The 22,067-nt window shown below is 32.7% G+C and overlaps 1 long non-coding RNA gene across 1 annotated transcript; it reads left to right on the top strand.

The window, feature by feature from the left end:
* The first annotated feature begins 360 nt into the window (after positions 1-360).
* On the top strand, positions 361-2,219 carry LOC148762432 (uncharacterized). The gene is made up of 3 exons (XR_016026183.1): positions 361-491; positions 1,141-1,224; positions 2,082-2,219. It is a non-coding gene; the product is annotated as an uncharacterized LOC148762432 (long non-coding RNA).
* Positions 2,220-22,067: the final 19,848 nt, after the last annotated feature.

Genomic DNA, 22,067 nt, shown 5'->3' with positions numbered 1-22,067 from the left:
GGGCAAAATCGTAATTTTGCCACTCGCGGACAAAATTTGAGATTTTGAGAGAATTTAGATCAAATTTGACAAATTGGAGAATGGTATGAGTATAAGGGATGAAAAATATGTCTATGGGCAATTTTTCAATTTTTGGGGCAAAAATGTAATTTTTGACTTTTACGGGGGTAAAAGTGTAAATTTCAAAAATTACTCCACCAAGACTTTGGATAAGTCTGAGAATTTTACCTAAGCTATGGATATTTGGGACAAGTGTATGGTGAAAATTTGGAAACAAATGGATGGCTAGAATTTAAGGAATTAATAAAACATTAAAAAAATGAATAAAATAATATTATATTATTTTAGCCTTTAAAAAGGTAAAAATTCCGGAATTCTCATCTTCTTCAGCTGTCCAAACCAGGGGAGAAAAGGGGAAAAAAAAAAACAAGAATCCTACCTGAAAAATTTGGAGAAAATCAAGAGAAATCAAGAAATCAAGCATTAAAAAGGTAAATTTCATTGATTTTCCTTGTGATTTTCACTACCCATGCATTTTTTTCTCATTTCCATGCAAAATTAGAAAGTGGGTATGGACACCCATGCTGGCCAAACCTCCATGGATGAGTTTTGAGCTTGATTTTTGGTTGATTTTAATTGAATTAAGTGATTTTAGTTAAGTTATATTGAAATATAGCAAAAATAAGCTAGAAATATAATTTTCTCCCATTGAAACCCATTATGCTGAATTTTCTAGGGGAATATTGGCTGCTGATCTTGATGGTTATTTGAGGAATTATGATGAATAATGATGAATTATGAGCCTAGAAAAATAATGGAAATTTTCGGAGCAAAAATATAAATTTTTACCCACTAGGGGTATTTTCGTAATTTGTTATCGGAACTGATAATTTGCACCACACTGAGGGACATTAAGTCAATTTGGGTGCAATTGAGGTGTAGAAACTGAAAAAAATTAATTTGGAGTTTAAACGGACGCGTATATCAATTTATCGGGTAAAAGACCGAAATAGGCTAACACCGCATTTAGGCAAAAATTTAGACATTTTTGCATTCCATATCAAGCATTAGTAGTCTAAATTAGTTTAATTTCAATTTAGTACCAATGTGGTGAATTTCTCGATTTTGTACTATGTCAAGGTGGTGAGTCCTCTGATAAAGGCAAGGGAATTGCACCCGAGGACCAATAGTCTGAGTATTTCGAAAATCCTCACTCTAGACACGGTGAGTAATCTTACCATCATTTTAATTATCTAAAGTATGTTTTTATTCGGTTTTGGTGAATTTTATGAAAATGAGTTCAAATGGTAAATTTTTATGTTTTGTAAACAAAATGAGTTTAAATGAAAATATTTTATAAATTGTCTTGAAACGAAATAACGATTTTGAAAATAGAGTAATTGGAGACCACTGATATGTTGTAAATTTAAAATTGAATTAATGGCTTATGTTATTGTATTGGCATGACTGGCTGGGCTGTGTTTTTATGAATTATATGAATTGCTTTATTTTACCCTTGCAGGCTGGGTAGTAATATATTAGCCCTGTCATGCTGTCAAAATTTTATTGTATGGTGGGTTTGACCTGCTGCAGTGGGCTGGATTCTGTGGACTAGCCTATTAGAGGGGCACGGAATCCTGTTATATTTTTACCTCGGTTGGAGAGGCGAGTAGGGTAACTCCTGAGGTATAACTTTTAGAGTTCACTTCACGCCAAACCACCTCGTGAAGGGGAACTCGGCCAACGTCAAGGAATGGCTATGTTTTCAAAATAAAAACATGACTTTCTAATAGCCTTGGCGGACTCAGTTGGGATAGCCCTCGGCCAAGGTATCCCAAATAACTGAGTATGATAATAATTTTTGGCATGAGCCAAGCTTTTTAAGAAATTCATAAGCCATACTGATTACTTGCTTTAAATAAATTGATTTCATTTGGTTGAAATAAGTTGAAAGATGATAAATTACAGTTTGATGAAATGTTTTAATAGTCTCCTTTTACTCGACTTTAGATATTTTGAGTGATGTTTGTTTACTCACTGGGATTTTATAATCTCACCACCCTCATTTCCACCCATTTCAGGTTCAGAATAGATTGTAGATAACTGATATCGGCAAGGATTACAGTTGAACTTGCCACATCCAAAGACTGTAGGTTCATTTCTTTTAATACTTTTGGTCATTCGTGGGCCCACGTGTCACTGAAATTAAATTCTATACTTTGGTTATTTGTATTACGGTATGTAAGAATTTATTTTGCTTTTACGCTATAAAAATTATTTATGCAGTGTTCTTAAAATATCGTTTTATGTGAAAATTGAATATTTTATTGAATATTTTTATTTTATTATAACAGTCATAATTCCATTTTAAACGAATGTTTTAGACATCCAAAATTATTTTTGATTAAGAAATATGTGTTTTCCACTTACATACTATATTTTTAGATGATTTTTGAGATTTTTGGGATAAATGACAAAAATACCCCTGTGAGACGGAAATTATTATTTCATTTGTTTAAGTTGGAAACAGTTTAAAATCTTTTAAAATGTGGTATTTGGAAACAGCTACCCACAGGGGAAATGAGAAGCTGATATTAAAGCCTTGCGGGGTCTCGGTTGACATTCCGGGTAATGAATGTAAATTGAGACATCGCGGCGGTTGTCACGGGCTCGATGGGAGTTCCGGGTCGTGACAGGTTCGACGTGAAGTGAGCTCTAATACTACCCCAGGAGTTACCCTCCTCGCCTCTACAACCGGAGTAACTATATAACTGGGTTTACCGTGCCCCTCTAATAGGCAGTCCACGGAAACCCGTCACTGCAGTGACTAACCCACCAATTTTAATAAAATTTCGACAGTATAACGTGGCTTTTATTTATTTATCCAGCCAGTATAGTAAAACAACTTACATAAATTTCCCAATGCATTCACAAAATATAGCCACATATACTCATTTCTCATAAGCCATTACTAGGAAAATATATATTTTTCAAGTCAATTTGTAGCCTCCAATTACTCAATTTCATAATCAATACAATATATTTATATTTGTCACATTTATTCCTAAAACATCAAAAATCCCGTTTTAATCTCGTTCTCATTTCATAAAATACATAAAGGGCATTTAAAATAAACTCTAGATAATTTACAATAATAATAAGTTTACTCACTGTTTGTACAAACTAAAAGCTTTCTAAGCGCCCCAATCACTACTCGTCGGGTACGACTTCTTTGCCTTTTCCGGAAGGCTCTCCTCCTAGACACATTACAAAAATTTACACAATTCATCACATTGATGCTAAATCACTATATAATTAACTTAAATCCTATACTAATGCATGGTATGAAATGCAATAGCCTAAAACAGCTTAAACGCGGTATTAACCTATTTTTGGCACTTTGCCCGATAAATTGTTAACGCGCTCCATTTTAGCTCTAAATCATCCCATTCTCTCTCCAACATTTCTAACCATTAAATATCAACCAATAACCTTCTAAAAACAACAAAATCAGCCCACTCCCTTCCTTGGAAAATTCGGCCAAAAATGGGACATTAACTCGGTTAATTTTCTACTTTGTTTTTCTATCACGTTTAATCGTTTTTCATCATTTTCTCTTCATTTCCCTTAGAATAAAATCAATTCATCATCATTGTACAGCATTGAGCATCCAGCCAAGAGTGGGTATTGTGAAAATTTAATGATTTCTTGCCCAATTTAATTTCTAAACACATTTAACTAACTAAAACTATCAATTTAACTAAAAATCAAAACCTAAAAATTTCAATTTCTCTCCCCTAGAATTTCGTCCAGACCTTGATATCACTTTTTGATCTCTCTCCTCAAGCATGCTAAATGGAAATAAAGGCATAGGAAAGGTAGAAATCAAGCTAAAATCGAAAAATCTTACTGTTAGACGCGTAAACGGGCGAAAAACGCGAATTTCCCTTTGAATTTTCTTGTTTCTCTTTGGTTTTTCTTTTTTTCTTCCTTTCCTCTCTATTTCCTCTCTTGTTCTTCCTTATGGCCGGCCAGCACTCAAAATTTGGGTTTAAATGGGCTGACTTTTCATTAAAATAATATTATTTCATTAAAAAAAATGCCACGTGTCACTTTCCCATTGGCCCATTTTTAAAATTTCATCCATTTGTTTCCAAAATTTCACCATACACTTGTCCCACATATCCATAGCTTAGATAAAATTCTCAGACTTATCCAAACTCTCGGTGGAGTAATTTTTGAAATTTACACTTTTGCCTCCGTAAAAGTCAAAAATTACATTTTTGCCCCAAAAATTAAAAAATTGCCCATAGACATATTTTTCATCCCTTATACTCATACCATTCTCCAATTTGTCAAATTTGATCTAAATTCTCTCAAAATCTCAAATTTTGTCTGCGGTTGGCAAAATTACGATTTTCCCCCTACACTCCAAAAATCACCAGAATTAAACTTTTTCACTTCCTATCATTAAATTATACTCCAAATAGTTAATCTTGGTCAAAAATTTCACTCCATGATCAAATTATTATTTTAGGTGGCAAAATGACGATTTTGCCCTTGAACATGGAAATTTCCAATTTTACCCCAAATGAACCCTCGAACTCCGAACAATCATTTTTAGTCATTCCTAGACTATAAAATATTAAATTTCATCCTACAATTCCTATTTGAACTAGTTCGAGGTTAAATCAATTTAAGTGTACCGTTAGGTACAATATCGGGTTTCGTCTATTCTTAGGTGCTTTTCTAGCGTAATAACATGCTACTCAATGCATGTATGTTATAACATGTATTTATAGGGTCGGGTTTTACAGGTGTAAAGTTACAATTTTGCCACTGGGGTGGTAAAATTACCATTTTACCCATATGCTCTGAAAAATACAGAAATTATAATTTTTTTTCACTTTTTAACCTTAAATCATACTCCAATACTCAAATCATACTCTAATAAGTCAAATGGGGTCAAAAAATCTTTTCTAAAAATTCTCATTTTGTTTCGAATGGCAAATGACCATTTTACCCCTGAATAGTGAAAATTTCGGTTTGACTCCAAATTGATCCTCGAACTCCAAATCACCATATTAAACCATTCTGGTACTTTAATATCCTTAATTTCATCTCAAATTCTCTATTTGATCTAGTTCGAGGCTTAAATCAACTTTGTTGTACCTCTAGGTACAATACCTATTTTTGTAAATTTTTTGAGACTCTCCTAGCATGCAATCATGCTATCATCACATGTATGTCATGACAAGTATTTTATAAGGTCGGGCTTTACAATATAATACAAACAACAAAGTGTTTTGTTTAATGCCATTGCCACTAAGTTTTGAAATGACATAGTCTTTTGTACACCCACAACAAAACTAAAATAAGATAAGGATAAAAAGGTGAAATTGACAAATAAGGTGTATTAATACATACCGAAATGTTAATTGGGAAAAAATTATGATTTTATAAATAAAATACATATCTATGCAAGTCATGTAAATCTAGCATGGAGTTTTAGTTAAAAGTTAGACTGTTACATGAAATGTTTAATTATGAATTTATTTTGTTTAATCAGCAAGGGGCCACTTTCGAGTAGGCGGTGCAAAGGAGAATGGCCCCTTATCATAGTCTTTGGTATTTTTTTTGTTTGCTAATGATAATGATTTTCGCCTCTGGTTCTTCAATATTTGTTTGTTTGCTTAAGAATTGTTGATACTGAGCAAGAACAATCAAAGGACTATATAAACTTGTTCAGGCATTGGTCAAAGCAACATAATTTGACTAGATAATAATGACTGACTAGACAAAAGGTTGAAGTGTAAGCCTCCCCTTTTAACAACTTTTTCCCTTAATTAACAAACAAAAAAATTACTAAAGATCACATGGTAAAAAGAATTGTCATAACAAAACTATCCTTTGATGTCCTTTCTCTATGCAAATTTACACTCTTTTAACAGAAAAAACAAAAGGTAGTTCATGAGGCATAACAAGCAATATATCATACTTGTAGGCGTTGCCTTAGAAGTAGCCCTTGGTAGAGTCTCTTGTATTGGAAACTTTCAGACCGAGGATGGCTTGCTATTGTAAACTTGCTACAACAAAATTGCTTGCTAATTGAGGGTGGAGGAAAATAAACTTGGCCAGGAAACTCACACTAAAATATTACAAAAGAAATTCCTCCATTAAGAGAGAACACATTCTGTCGAGGAGAGTCCTCATCTCCCTTGACTCCTCTATTAGGGAAAGTCCTCATCTCTCCTGACTCTATAAATTTTTTGATTTTATTTTTTTATTAATCGATTGAATTTGTTTACCGGTTTCTTTATTAGTTTTAAATCAATGGCTACAATTTAATCTCTTCAATTGAATGGTGTTTATTAATTGACCTTACAGTAAGGTAAAATATATGACCTTACTGCAGAATTTTTCGTTTAAGTTGGAATGCATGTTTTAATTTGATTAATTAAATTGTGTACAAAATGACAATTTTAACATGTTTGTCTTAATTTAGATAAGAAAATATGTTTGGTCTTACTTTAGACAGGAAAATATGTTTGTCTTAATTTAAGACAAGAAAAATATTTTTTATCTTAATCTAGATAAGAAAATATATTTGTCTCAATTTAGACAAGAAAAAATATTGTTTATCTTAATCTAGACAAGAAAACATATTTATCTCAATTTGGACAAAAAAAAATATTTTTTTCTAAATTAAAGATAAGAGTTGTCTTAAATTAAGATAATCTTAGGAGGATTCTTGTAAAATGAATCTAGACATCTATGTTGATAAACGGAGACTTTATGTTGATTATCACTCTTTTATTTATTATTAATTCTTTTTAAATAAAGATGGATAATAATAAAATAAGAGTTATTATTCAATAAGGAGTTTTATTTTATCAAGAACTCTAAATGATAATTAAAGAATTAAATTATTTATTCTTTAATTTTATTTTTGATAATAATGGAGCATGTTTGATGCTTCCATAACTCTAAATGAATGATCGAGATTGATTTAAAGGTGTTTCATTTTGATTAAACCTTTGAGGCAAGAGTTTTAAAAAAAAAAAAAGATTTGAAGAAAAAAAAAAGAACGTACTTTTTCTTGAAATAGTTTCAGCCTTCACTTCTCTTCTCCTCCTCCAAGCTTTTCCAAAAAGAAAAAGAGAGACAAAATCGGTTTTCATCTTGTAGTCTTGCATTCCACACCTTGTCCACTTAAGATTCAAGTTGAAAGTATTTTTAAAGAATAAATGGTAAATTATTTGGTCGAGAAATCATTCATTGGTGTGGTGGTGTCCGAAAATAAGAATCTCAAAACCAAAGGTATGATTTTTCTTACTTAATAGATTCTTTTTTTTTTAGGATGTGATTATGTTACTTGCAATAATAATGATGTGTGTTTCTGCTTGTGTAATTGGATTGCTTGCTTCCTTTATAAAAGAAATTTTTGAAATCCATGCTTTACACAATGATATTAATCTACTAAGATCGAACTCCAACAGAAAGGAATAGCCTTAAAATCCAAAATTGAAGAAGATGAAAGGAACATAAAAGATTAGAGTGAATAAGATAAGGATATAGCAATGCTAGCCAAGAGTTTAGTAAATTTATGAGAAGGAACTATAAAGGTAAGAAACCTCCTAAAAGAGATATGCCAAAGGGAGAACATAGCAAAAACCACTTAATAATGCTATAAGTGTAGAAAAACAGGACACATTAAATATGAAAGCCCAAACAAGAAGAGTGTCTCAAAGAAATTCAAAAAGAAAGCCATGGTTGCTACTTGGAGTGATAATGACAACTCTTAAAATGAAAAGATGAAGTTACCTACCTTTATTTCATGGCACATGAAGACACCGAGGTATGCTCTACCTTTCATGATTCTAGTTCATGCGCTTTAGATCAAGACCCATATTCATTTGATGAACTACAAGAAGCATATGATGGCTTAGTATTTGAATTTTAAGAAAAGACATTGAAACACAAAAGCATAATATCTAGGCTTAAGGTAAAAAATGAATTCTTAGTCAAAACAAAAATAGAATTAGAAAATATAGTCAAAAACTAGGAAATTGAAAGAAAAGAACTGAAAAAGAAAAAAAAATGAGAACTTGCATATTACATTCTTAAAATTCAACATAAGTCAACAAAATTAAATGACATGCTAGAAAAACAAAGAGCATTCTTTGATAAAGAAGGAATAAGCTTTGATGGTACTCATAAGGAAACTCATTTCAAAAATTTTTTCATTAAAGGAAATAAAAAAACGTGGCTCATCCACTAGATGTATTTATTATCATAAAGTAGGACATTCTACTCATTCTTGCCTTTTGAGAACTACCATTCATAGAAGTAAAAAAATCAAAAGTGTATGGGTTCCAAAAGGAACCAAACCTCCACATAGTAAAGTAATAAAATTGGAGTGGGTTCCCAAAAGAACCAAAGACACTAACTCATATGGACCCAAGAAAATTTGGGATACACTAGGAACATGACCAGAACCAAAGAGTCTTTCAAGAAATTAAGGCAAAAAAAAAAAAAAAAGAGGAATGTAACCTTTGGTGACAACTCAAAAGGTCAAATTGAAAGTATTGGTACAATTGGTAAAAATTCTTCCTCCCAAATTGAAAATGCTTTATTTGTAAATGGTCTTAAGCATAACTTGTTAAATGTTAGTCAACTTTGTGACAAGGCTTTTAGAGTCATATTTGAATCTTTGACTTGTCATGTTGTTGATATTAAGACAAATGAAACTCTATTTGTTGGTCATAAATAAGGTAATACATATGTTGTTTTTTTGGATGATTTATCTTCTAACAATGTATGTTTCATGGCTAAAAAGAATAAGGATAGTTGGTTATGGCATAGGAAACTAAGACATACTAGCATGAATACCATTTCAAAACTATTATCTTTAGACCTTGTAATAAGGTTCCCTAAACTAAACTTTGAAAATGATCAACTTTATGATGCTTGTGCTAAAGGCAAACATAAGAAAAGTTCATTTAAATCCAAAAAGGATGTAACTACTATTAGAACCTTACAATTACTTCACATAGATCTTTTGGACCAACTAGGATCACTAGCTTAGGTGGAAATGATTATGGTTTAGTAATTGTGGATGACTATACTAGGTTTTTTTGGGTTTTTTTTCTTGCTCATGAAGATAAAGCTTTAAAAATCTTCACTTCCTTTTGCAAAAGAGTTGAAAATGAGAAAAGGGTACAAAATAATAAATGTTAGAAGTGACCATGGAAAGAAATTTGAGAACTTAGGTTTTGAGCAACTTTATGATGGAAATGGGTATAGGCACAATTGTTCAGTTCCTAGGAGTCCACAACAAAATGGAGTCGTAAAAAGAAAAATTAAAACTCTAGAAGACATGGCTAGAACTATGCTATGTGAAAATAATTTACCTAGGTACTTTTGGATCGAGGCTGTTAATACTTCATGTTAAATTATAAATAAGGTAATGGTTAGACCAACATTAAAGAAAACTCCTTATGAACTTTACAAAGGAAAAAAACCCAACATTGCTTATTTTCATCCAATTGGTTGTAAATGCTATATATTGAACAATGAAAAACACAATCTTGGACAATTTGATGCTAAAAGTGATGAAGGAATCTTTTTAGGATACTTCTTGACTTCTAAAGCTTATAGAGTGTTCAATAAAAAGACATTGATTGTTTAAGAATCTATTCATGTTTTATTTGATGGTGCTAGCCTTCCTCCTAGAGAGGAAAATTATGATAATGATGTAAGCATCCTTCAAGAACAAATAGAGGAGCTTGATCTTAACATTGAAAGATCCAAAGTGAATGAAGAAGCAACACCAAAGGAAAAGCAACAACTTAAATAAATTGTAGAAGAAGGTAAGCCTAGCTATCCAATGGTAAGAAAAGAGGTTGACGAAAGTAAAATCATTGTTGATCCCAACTAAAGGTAAGAACTAGAGTTAAAGTTCAAATGTTTGTGAATATGTTGCTTTTATCTCTCAAATTGAACCTAAGAACATTGATGAAGCTTTAGATGATGACTATTGGATACTAACTATGAAAAAAGAATAAAACAATTTGAAAGATGCCAAGTATGGGAATTAGTTCATAGACCAAATGATTACCCAATTGTAGGCACTAAATGGGTTTTTAGTAACAGAATGAATGAAAATGTCAAGCCCAGCTCTACAATATACTTGACATGTCATTCATGTACTTGATAGCATATCTGCATACTAAAATGCCTTGAAAAATTTTTAAAAGTCGGTATCATACCTAGTGGTACAATTAAGTTGATTAAAGCCTCGAACTAGTCCAAATAGAGATTTTATGATGTATTTGAGAGTTATTGAACCTTAGAATGTCTTAATATGGTGATTTGGAGTTCGAGGATTGATTTGGAGTCCAATCGAAAATTTTTATAGCGTAAGGGCAAAATGGTCATTTTGCCACCCGAGGGCAAAATTGGAATGTTGGAAGAGATTTTTGACCAAGTTTAACTAGTTGGAACATAATTTGAATTTGAGAAGTGAAAAATTTCAATTTCGAGCATAAGGGCAAAACAGTCATTTCACGTGTCCACAAGGACGTAATTAGAATTTTTGAAATTTTACACCACCATGACACTTGTTGTAAAACCCGACCCTATAAACACATGTCATGACATACATGCACTGAGTAGCATGTTATTATGCTAGGAAAGTCCTAAGAATAGACGAAACTCGGTATTATACCTAATGGTAGTTCAAATAGGAATTGTAGGATGAAATTTAATATTTTACAGTCCAAGAATGACTAAAAATGATTGTTCGGAGTTCGAGAGTTCATTTGGCAAAAAAATTGAAAATTTTGATGTTTAGGGGCAAAATCGTCATTTTGCCACCTAAAATAATAATCTGATCATGGAGTGAAATTTTTGACCAAGCTTAACTATTTGGAGTATAATTTAATGATAGGAAGTGAAAATTTTCAATTTCGGCAAATTTCGAAACATAGGGGCAAAACTGTAATTTTGTCGTCCCGGGGTAAAAATCATAATTTTCACCACCCAAAACTTGTCAAAATCGTAGGATTTATTTATTTTTGGTATGAATAACTATGGTATTTTAAGTGGTGAAAAATTGAAGTTTAAAAGATAAAATTTTAAAAACGGGCCAACAAGAAAGTGACACATGGCACTTTTTAATGATTTAATATTATTTTAATGAAAAGTCAGCCCATTTAAACCCCATATTAAGTGATGGCCGGCCATAAGGAGAGAACAAGAGAGAAAATAGAGAGGAAAGGAAGAAAAGGGAAAAATCAAAGGAAAACTAGAAAATTCAAAGGGGAAATCGCGTTTTTCGTTCGTTTACGGTTCTAACGGTAAGATTTTCGACTTTAGCTTGATTTCTACCTTTCCTATGCCTTTATTTTCATTTAGCATGAAATACCCCATACTTTGATATGATGATAAATAAAGTTGACCGAATGCAAATTGAGGTCAATTAAAACGTTTAAAAGTGATAAGAGACGAAAAGAATAGTTTAGGATAAAATATTTCGCAAATGAGAAAACAATAATTAAATAATAATAATTTTATCGGAGGAGAATTTGTGAGATAAAAGGTGATTCAGAAGTCAAGTGAGGTATAATAAAGTATTTTGGGTTCCAAGGAGACAAGATAAAATTTTTAGAATAAAATAATATTTTATTAATGAAATAATATTAAAATATCAATATTTAGCCTAATGTCGAAATCAGTCAAGAAGAAGGATCATATGGTTGATCCAAGTGGGGGAGAAGATGACAAGCCCGACTCTATAAAAATATTTGTCATGACATACATGTGATGGATAGCATGTTTGCATGCTAAGAGAGTCCCGAAAAAAATTTACAAAAGTCAGTATTGTACCTAGAGGTACAATAAAGTTGAGTTAAACCTCGAACTAGATCAAATAGAGAATTTACAATGAAATTAAGAATTTTAAAGTCTCAGAATGGTTTAATATGACGATTCAAAGTTCGAGGATCAATTTGGAGTCAAACCGAAATTTTCGCTATCTAGGGGCAAAATGGTCATTTGCCACCTAGGGACAAAATGAGAATTTTAGAAAAGATTTTTGGCCCCATTTGACTTATTGGAGTAAGATTTGAAGTTTAGAAGTGAAAAATTTTAATTTCGGTATAATTTGGAGTAAAAGGGTAAAATGGTAATTTTGCCATCCAAAATCGAAAATTTAATTTTTGAAAGGATTTTGATCAAATTTAATTATTTGGAGTGTGAAATGAGTATGAGGAGTGAAAATTATGCATTATGGAAAATTTTCAAATTTTGGGGTAAAAATGTAATTTTTGAAAAGTTCGGGGGTAAAAGTGTAATTTTGAAAAATTTACTCCACCAAAACTTTGGAAAAATCTGAAAATTTCACTTAAGACTTGGATAAGTCAAAGGGAATGCATGGTGGAAAAAGTAGGACAAGTGGATGGCTAGAAAAAAAAATGAATTAATAAAATATTCAAAATATGAATAAAATAATATTATTTCATTAAACTAATAAAAAAAGGCATAAAAAAATCAGCCCATAACCCATTCTTCTTCTTCAACATTCGGGCAAGCAAGAAACAAGAGAGAGAAAGGAGAAAATAAAACCCTAGCCAAGAAATTTAAAGGGAAAATAGGTGGAAATTCAAAAATCAAGTGAAAAAAAGCTAACATTTCTTAAATTTGTCTTGTGCTTTACCTTTCCCATGCATTTCCCATCATTTTCCATGGTTGAATCATGTGATTTGAGGATGAATTCAATTCTGAAAAATGGGTTAGGAGAGAGAAAGTTGTTAGATTAATTTGATTTTGAGCTATTTTAGTGTTTAGTGTTAGTTTAGCATGTTTATGAGCAAAACAACAAGAAAAATATTTATCTTCTCCATGAATTTCTCTAGGCCGAATCTAGCCAATGGTATGTGAGGATGAGGTTGACTTTATTTTAAGAGAATTGAGTGGAAAAATGATGAATTATGAGGTTGGAAATTAAATGGAAATTTTCAGTGCAATAAATTGAAATTTTTACCCACTAGGGGTAAAAGCGTAATTTATAGTCCGGACTGATAAATTGAACGAAATTCACAGTCATTGAGGTATTGTGGATATAATTGGATAATTGAAATTGAAATGGATGGAATTGGAGTCGAATTTGGGATTTTAGGAATTTACACCGTGTATAGGCGAGTTAGGTCGGACACCGCAATTAAGCGATTGTCTAGACATTTCAAATCCTATCTAGTGCACACGCATGGATAAGAGCCTGAAATAATTTATGATAAATTGACACAATTTATTGAATTTTGTATCATGGATTATGGATAGGTGGTGAGTCAATTGTTTCGGGTAAGAGACTGCACCCGAAAGCGAAAGATAGGAGTATTTCTACTCCTAATACTGTGAGTAAACTTATTATCGTTTTAATTATCTAAAGTACTTTTATACAATTGTGTGATTTTATAGAAAATGAGTTTAAATGGTAAATTGCTATGTTTTAAGAGAAATTGTGATTTTATAAAATGATTTTATAAATTTTCTGGAAAATCGAATATTGGTTTTGAAAAATAGAGTAATTGGAGACTGCCTGCTTGTGTTGTAAATTTATGGTTTTAAATTGAATGGCTTATGACAATATATGAGCATGAATGGCTAAACTGATTTTGCTGTCAGAATTATTTGTATTGTGTATTCAGTCTTGAGAGGCTAGATTGCGATAAATTGTCATGCCATGCTAGAATGAGTGTTATTGAATTGGTGGAGTATATATTAATTATTTACTGCATAGGGGGTTCCGTGGACCAGCCTATTAGAGGGGCATGGTAAACTCCATTATATTATTACCTCGAACGGAGAGGCGCGTAGGGTATCTCCTGGGGTAAAGCTTAGGGTTCACTTCATACCAAACCACCACGTGAAGGGGAACTCAGCCAACGCCAAGGAACGGCTGTATTTTTCTCAAACTAAAAATATATTTTAAGTGTATACAAAATTTTAACAGCCTTGGCGGACTCGGTTGGATGCCCTGCGCAAGGTATCACCGAGTATGAGTTTTGGCACGAGCCAAAGTTTTAAGAAATTCATAAGCCAAGTTGATTACTCGATTTACATGGATTGATTTTATTTGGTTGAAATGAGTTGAAAGGTAATGAAATTACAGTATGATGATTTATTTTAATTGTCTCCATTTACTCGACTTTAGATAGTTTAGATGGTATCTATTTACTCACTGGGATTTTATAATCTCACCACCCTCATTTCCTCACATTTCAGGCTCAGGGAATTCCATAATTAGCTGACTTTGACAAGGACTTTCATTTGGACTCCAATCGGTAAAAGCTGTAAGTTTCTAGCTTCCGATGCATTTTGGATAGATGTGGGCCCACGTGTCACTGTAAAAGAAATTTTATGCTTTGGTTATTTGCTTTATAGTATATATGAATATAATTATCTTTTACGCTATAAGAATTATGTACCGATAGTTTTATGAAAATTATTTTACAAGAAAATAGTTTATTTTATTGAATATTTTTATTATATTCAAATGGTCAAATTTTCACTTCAAATGAACGTTTTAGATACTTAATTTTTTTTTAAATTATTAAATATATATTTTCGGCTTACCTACTACATTTTTAGCAAGTTTCGAGGTTTTCGACAAAAATGACAAAAATGCCCCTGTGAGCAAAAAAAAATGTTATGTTATGATTTGGAAATGATTTGTAATCCTTCGTATTTTGATTATTTGATAACTATTGCTCACCGGGGAAGTGCGAAAGCTGATACGAGAGCCTTGCGGGGTTTCGATCGACATCCGAGGTGAAGAATGTCTGTCGAGGCCTCGCGACGGTTGTCATGGGCTCAATAGGGAGTTCCGGGTCGTGACACGCGTAGGGTATCTCCTGGGGTAAAGCTTAGGGTTCACTTCACGTCAAACCACCACGTGAAGGGGAACTCAGCCAATGCCAAGGTACAACTGTATTTTTCTCAAACTAAAAATATATTTTAAGTGTATACGAAATTTTAACAGCCTTGGCGAACTTGGTTGGATGCCCTACGCAAGGTATCACCATGTATGATTTTTGGCACGAGCCAAAGTTTTAAGAAATTCATAAGCCAAGTTGATTACTTGATTTATATGGATTGATTTTATTTGATTGAAATGAGTTGAAAGGTAATGAAATTACAGTATGATGACTTATTTCAATTGTCTCCATTTACTCGACTTTAGATAGTTTAGATGGTATCTGTTTACTCACTGGGATTTTATAATCTCACCACCCTCATTTCCTCACATTTCAGGCTCAGGGAATTCCATAGTTAGCTGACTTTGACAAGGACCTTCATTTGGACTTGAATCGGTAAACGCTGTAGGTTTCCAGCTTCCGATGCATTTTGGATAAATGTGGGCCCACGTGTCACTGTAAAGAAATTTTGTGCTTTGGTTATTTACTTTATAGTATATATGAATATAATTAACTTTTACGCTATAAGAATTATGTACCGATAGCTTTATGAAAATTATTTTACAAGAAAATAGTTTATTTTATTGAATATTTTTATTATATTCAAATGGTCAAATTTTCACTTCAAATGAACGTTTTAGATACTCAATTTGTTTTTAAATCATTAAATATATATTTTCTGCTTACCTACTACATTTTTAGCAAGGTCTGAGATTTTTGACAAAAATGACGAAAATGCCCTTGTGAGCCAAAAAATAATATGTTATGTTCTGATTTGGAAATGATTTGTAATCCTTCGAATTTTGATATTTGATAATTATTGCTCATCGGGGAAGTGCGAAAGCTGATACGAGAGCCTTGTGAGGTTTCGATCGGCATTCGGGGTGAAGAATGTTTGTCGAGGCCTCGCGACGGTTGTCACGAGCCCGATGGAGAGTTTCGGGTCGTGACATAGCATGCTTGAGGAGAGAGATCAAAAAGTGAAACCAAGGGCTGGCCGAATTTCAAGGGGAGAGATTTTGAAAATTTTAGGTTTTGATTCTTAGTTAAATTAGTAGTTTTAGTTAGTTAAATGTGTATAGAAATCAAATTGGGCAAGAAAACATGAAATTCTCACAATACCCACCCTTGGCCGAATATGCATTGATGTACAATGATGATGAACTGATTTTTATTCTAAGAGAAATGAAGAGAAAATGATGAAAAATGGTTAAATGTGATAGAAAAATAAAGTGGAAAATTAACCGAGTAAATGTCCCATTTTTGATCGAATTTTCCAAGGAGGACAGTGAGCTGATTTTGGTGATTTTAGAAGGTTATTGGCTGATATTTAATGGTTAGAAATGTTGGAGAGAAAATGGGACAATTTAGAGCTAAAATGGAGCGCGTTAGCAATTTAACGGGTAAAGTGCAAAAAATAGGTTAATACCGCGTTTAAGCCATTTTAGGCTATTGCATTTCATACCATGCATTAGTGTAGGATTTAAGTCAATTATATAGTGATTTAGCATCAATGTCGTGAATTGGGTAAATTTTGCAATGTGTTTAGGAGGAGAGCCTTTCGGTAAAGGCAAAGAAGTCGTACCCGACGAACAGTGATCGAAGCACCTAAAAAGCAATTAGTTTGTACAAACGGTGAGTAAAACTATTATTATTGTAAATTATCTAGAGTTTATTTTAAATGCTCTTCATGGATTTTATGAAATGAAAATGAGATTAAAATGAGATTTTTGATGTTTTAGAAATAAATGTGACAAATAAAAATATATTGTGTTGATTATGAAATTGAGTAATTGGAGGCTACCAATTATTTTGAAATATATATTTTCCTATGAATGGCTTATGATATATGAGTATATGTGGCTATATGTTATAATTGCATTGGAAATTTATGTAAGCTGTCTTTTACTATGCAGGCTAGGTAAATAAATAAAAGTCACGTTATACTGTCGAAATTTTATTAAAATTGGTGAGTTTAGTCACTGTAGTGACGGGTTTCCGTGGACTGCCTATTAGAGGGGCACGATAAACCCGGTTATATAGTTACTCCGGTAGTAGAGGCCAAGAAGGTAACTCTCGGGGTGGTGTTAGAGCTCACTTCACGTCGAACCCCCACGTGAATGTGTAACTCGGCCAATGCCAAGGAACGACTTGTTTTAAAAATAAAAATGTGTTTCACATGTAAATATTTTAACAACCTTGGCGGACTAGGTTAGATGCCTCGATCAAGGTATCCCCGAGGATTAGTTTTGGCTTGAGCCTTGTTTTTAATAAAAGTCAAAAGCCTTAACAACTGTTTTGGTAAATTACAAATATTTTATGGTTTAAGAAATAAATTGTCACGACCCGAAACTCCCATCTAGCCCGTGAAAATCGCCGCGACGTCCCGATAGGCACTCATTACCCTGAATGCCAATCGGAACCCCGCAAGGCTTAGCATCGGCTTTCGCATCTCCTCGATGAGCGATAGTTATTAAATCTTGCATTTCAAGAAATCATAAATCGTTTCCAAATCAAAATAATAAAATATTATTTTTTGGCTCACAAGGGCATTTTCGTCATTTTTTTTCTATAATACCGAAACCCGCCAAAAACATGGTGTAAAAGCTAAATATGTTCATACATATTTTAAATCAAATAACTAAAGTATAAAATTACTTTTACAACGACACATGGGCCCCCAACTAATCAATAAGATGCGAGTCTGTGAACCTATAATTTTGTCAATGCAATACTAACAGAAGTTCTTGATGCAATCGGCTATCTACCGGCTATCCCGAACCTGAAATGTGGAGAATTGAGGGTGGTGAGATTATAAAATCTCAGTGAGTAAACAGACACCATCTAAACTATCTAAAGGCGAGTAAATGGAGACAATTAAAAAATAATTAACTTCAGTAAATTTTTCACATCACGAATATTCATCTCAACCAAATAATCAATATGGCTTGTGAATTACTCAAAACTTGGCTCATGCCAAATCCTGTACTCTGTGACACCTGGACCAAGGGTATCCAACCGAGTCCGCCAAGGCTGTTAAAAATTCATATTTCGCATAAATCATATTTTTATTTTGAAACATAGTCGTTCCTTGGCATTGGCTGAGTCTCACTCTCACGCGGTGGTCCACGTGAAGTGCACTCAAAAAGCCCACCTCAGGAGATACCCTACGCGCCTCTACGATCGAGGTGAGAATATAAAGGAGTTTACCGTAACCCTCTAATAGGCTGGCCCACGGAACCCCCCACCACTGCAGTAGCTAATCTTTTATCTACCACCTGATTTATAAAATCTTTTTCTGCATGACATGGCAATTTATCGCAACCTAGCCTCTCAAGGCTAAATACACAATACAAATAATTCTAACACCAAAATCAGTTTAGCCATTCATGCTCATTTATTGTCATAAACCATTCAATTTAAAACCATAAATTTGCAACACAAGCAAGCAGTCTCCAATTACTCTATTTTCAAAACCAGTATTCGATTTTTCAGAAAATTTATAAAATCATTTTATAAAATCACAATTTCTTTTAAAACATAGCAATTTACCATTTAAACTCATTTTCATAAAATCACACAATTGTATAAAACTACTCTAGATAATTAAGACGATAATAAGTTTACTCACAGTTTCTGAAAACTAAATTCGGGTACTCCAACTATTACTCCTCGAGTGCGATTTCTTTGCCCTTGCTAGAGGATTCGCCACCTTGACAAATTGTACAATTAAGAGGTTTACAACTTTGGTACTAAACCAAAATAAACTAATTTATACTACTAATGCATAATATGAAGTGCAAAATATCTAAATTTTGCCTAAACGAGATGTTACCCTATTTTGATCTTTTACCCGATAAATCGATATATGCATCCATTTAAACTCCAAATTAATTTTTTTCAATTTCTATACCTCAATTGCACCCAAATTGACTTAATGTTCCTCAGTATGGTGCAAATTATCAGTCTCGAGAGCAAATTACAAAAATACCCCTAGTGGGTAAAAATTCATATTTTTGCTCCAAAAATTCCTATTATTTTTCTAGGCTCATAATTCATCATTATTCATCATAATTCCTCAAATAAACATCAAGATCAGCAGCCAATATCCCCCTAGAAAATTCGGCATAATGGGTTTCAATGGGAGAAAATTATTTCTCTAGCTTATTTTTGCTATATTTCAGGCCTGTGGTAGCTTGTAGATACCGATTTTGTCGAGGATTCTAGTTGACCCCTCTATATCACAGACAGTAGGTTATTATCACTAACACTTGGTGTATTTAGGGGTCACTTGTCATTGTAATTATTATTGTACATTATAACTTTGTAAATTATTGCATGTATGAATTTATTTTTGTCACAACCCGGAACCTCCCTCAGGCCCATGACAATCGCCGCAACGTCCCTTATTGACACTCATTATCCGGAATGCCAACCGGAACCCCGCAAGGCTTACATATCAGTTTCTTTCTTTTCCTGTGAGCAATCGTTGTTAAATATCGAGTTTTTAGAGAATATACACTATTTTAGATCAAAAACAATCAAAATAAAATTTTCGCCACACAGGGGTATTTTGGTCATTTTTTTCTCAAAAATTTCAAAACTGGCTAAAACATAATATACAAGTACAAAACACATAATTCATATTCAAAATGAGTTTAAAAGTCTAAAATCTTCATTTAAAACGAAATTACGGTTATTTGAATATAATAAGAAAATAAAAGAAATATTAAGGAAAATATTCTATTTTCTTATAAAACAATATTTATAGAGTTATACGTGAATAAATTTTATAGCGTAAAAGCTAAATAAATTTATACATACTGAAATACAGTAAGCCAAAATATTTAATTTAATTTACAATAACAAGAGGGCCCCCAAATAAACAAAAGTAAAGAGGACTGTGAACCTACGGTTTGGAAAATGCAGATCCAATGGTAGTCTTCGATGAGATCAGCTATCTACAGTCTATACTGAACCTGAAATTAGTGGAAATGAGGGTGGTGAGATTATAAAATCCCAATGAGTAAACAGACATTATCATAACTATCTAAAGGCGAGTAAAATGGAGGCAAGTTTAAACAACAAATTTCAACCCATTTCATAATGTTTTCAATTTGTTTCTTAAATCATAAAATATTTGTAATTTACCAAAACAGTTGTTAAGGCTTATGTCTTTTATTAAAACAAGGCTCAAGCCAAAACTAATCCTCGGGGATACCTTGGCCGAGGCATCTAATCGAGTCAGCCAAGGGTGTTAAAATATTCACACGTGAAATACATTTTTATTTTTAAAACCCGCCGTTCCTTGGCGTTGGCCGAGTTACACATTCACGTGGGTGTTCGACTTGAAGTGAGCTCTAATACTACCCCGGGAGTTACCCTCCTCGCCTCTACAACCGGAGTAACTATATAACTGGGTTTATCGTGCCCCTCTAATAGGCAATCCACGGAAACTCGTCACTGCAGTGACTAACCCACCAATCTTAATAAAATTTCGACAGTATAACGTGGCTTTTATTTATTTATCCAGCCTGCATAGTAAAAACAACTTACATAAATTTCCCAATGCACTCACAAAATATAGCCACATATACTCATTTCTCATAAGCCATTCTTAGGAAAATATATATTTTTCAAGTAAATTTGCAGCCTCCAATTACTCAATTTCATAATCAACACAATATAATTTTATTTGTCACATTTATTCCTAAAACATCAAAAATCCCGTTTTAATCTCGTTTTCATTTCATAAAATACATAAAGGGCATTTAAAAATAAACTCTAGATAATTTACAATAATAATAAGTTTACTCACCGTTTGTACAAACTAAAAGCTTTCTAAGCGCCCCGATCACTACTCGTCGGGTACGACATCTTTGCCTTTTCCAGAAGGCTCTCCTCCTAGACACATTACAAAAATTTACACAATTCATCACATTGATGCTAAATCACTATATAATTAACTTAAATCCTATACTAATGCATGGTATGAAATGCAATAGCCTAAAACGGCTTAAACGCGGTATTAACCTATTTTTGGCACTTTGCTCGATAAATTGCTAACGCGCTCCATTTTAGCTCTAAATCATCCTATTCTCTCTCCAACATTTCTAACCATTAAATATCAGCCAATAACCTTCTAAAAACAACAAAATCAGCTCACTCCCTTCCTTGGAAAATTCGGCCAAAAATGGGACATTAAGTCGGTTAATTTTCTACTTTGTTTTTCTATCACGTTTAATCGTTTTTCATCATTTTCTCTTCATTTTCCTTAGAATAAAATCAATTCATCATCATTGTACAGCATTAAGCATCCAGCCAAGAGTGGGTATTGTGAAAATTCAATGATTTCTTGCCCAATTTAATTTCTAAACACATTTAACTAATTAAAACTATCAATTTAACTAAAAATCAAAACCTAAAAATTTCAATTTCTCTCCCCTAGAATTTTGTCCAGCCCTTGATATCACCTTTTGATCTCTCTCCTCAAGCATGCTAAATGGAAATAAAGGCATAGGAAAGGTAGAAATCAAGCTAAAATCGAAAAATCTTACCGTTAGACGCGTAAATGATCGAAAACCACGAATTTCCCTTTGAATTTTCTTGTTTCTCTTTGGTTTTTCTTCTTTTCTTCCTTTCCTCTCTATTTCCTCTCTTGTTCTTCCTTATGGCCGGCCAGCACTTAAAATTTTGGTTTAAATGGGCTGACTTTTCATTAAAATAATATTATATCATTAAAAAAATGCCACATGTCACTTTCCCATTGGCCCATTTTTAAAATTTCATCCATTTGTTTCCAAATTTTCACCATACACTTGTCTCATATATTCATAGCTTAGATAAAATTCTCAGACTCATCCAAAGTTTCGGTGGAGTAATTTTTTAAATTTACACTTTTACCCCCGTAAAAGTCAAAAATTACATTTTTGCCCCAAAAATTGAAAAATTGCCCATAGACATATTTTTCATCCCTTATACTCATACCATTCTCCAATTTGTCAAATTTGATCTAAATTCTCTCAAAATCTCAAATTTTGTCCATGGGTGGCAACATTACGATTTTTCCCCTACACTCCAAAAATCACC

Source organism: Theobroma cacao, chromosome 5 (genome assembly GCF_053813885.1).
Source record: "Theobroma cacao isolate CCN51 chromosome 5, ASM5381388v1, whole genome shotgun sequence".
Lineage (NCBI taxonomy): Eukaryota > Viridiplantae > Streptophyta > Magnoliopsida > Malvales > Malvaceae > Theobroma > Theobroma cacao.
This window is presented reverse-complemented; position numbering and strand designations above follow the sequence as displayed.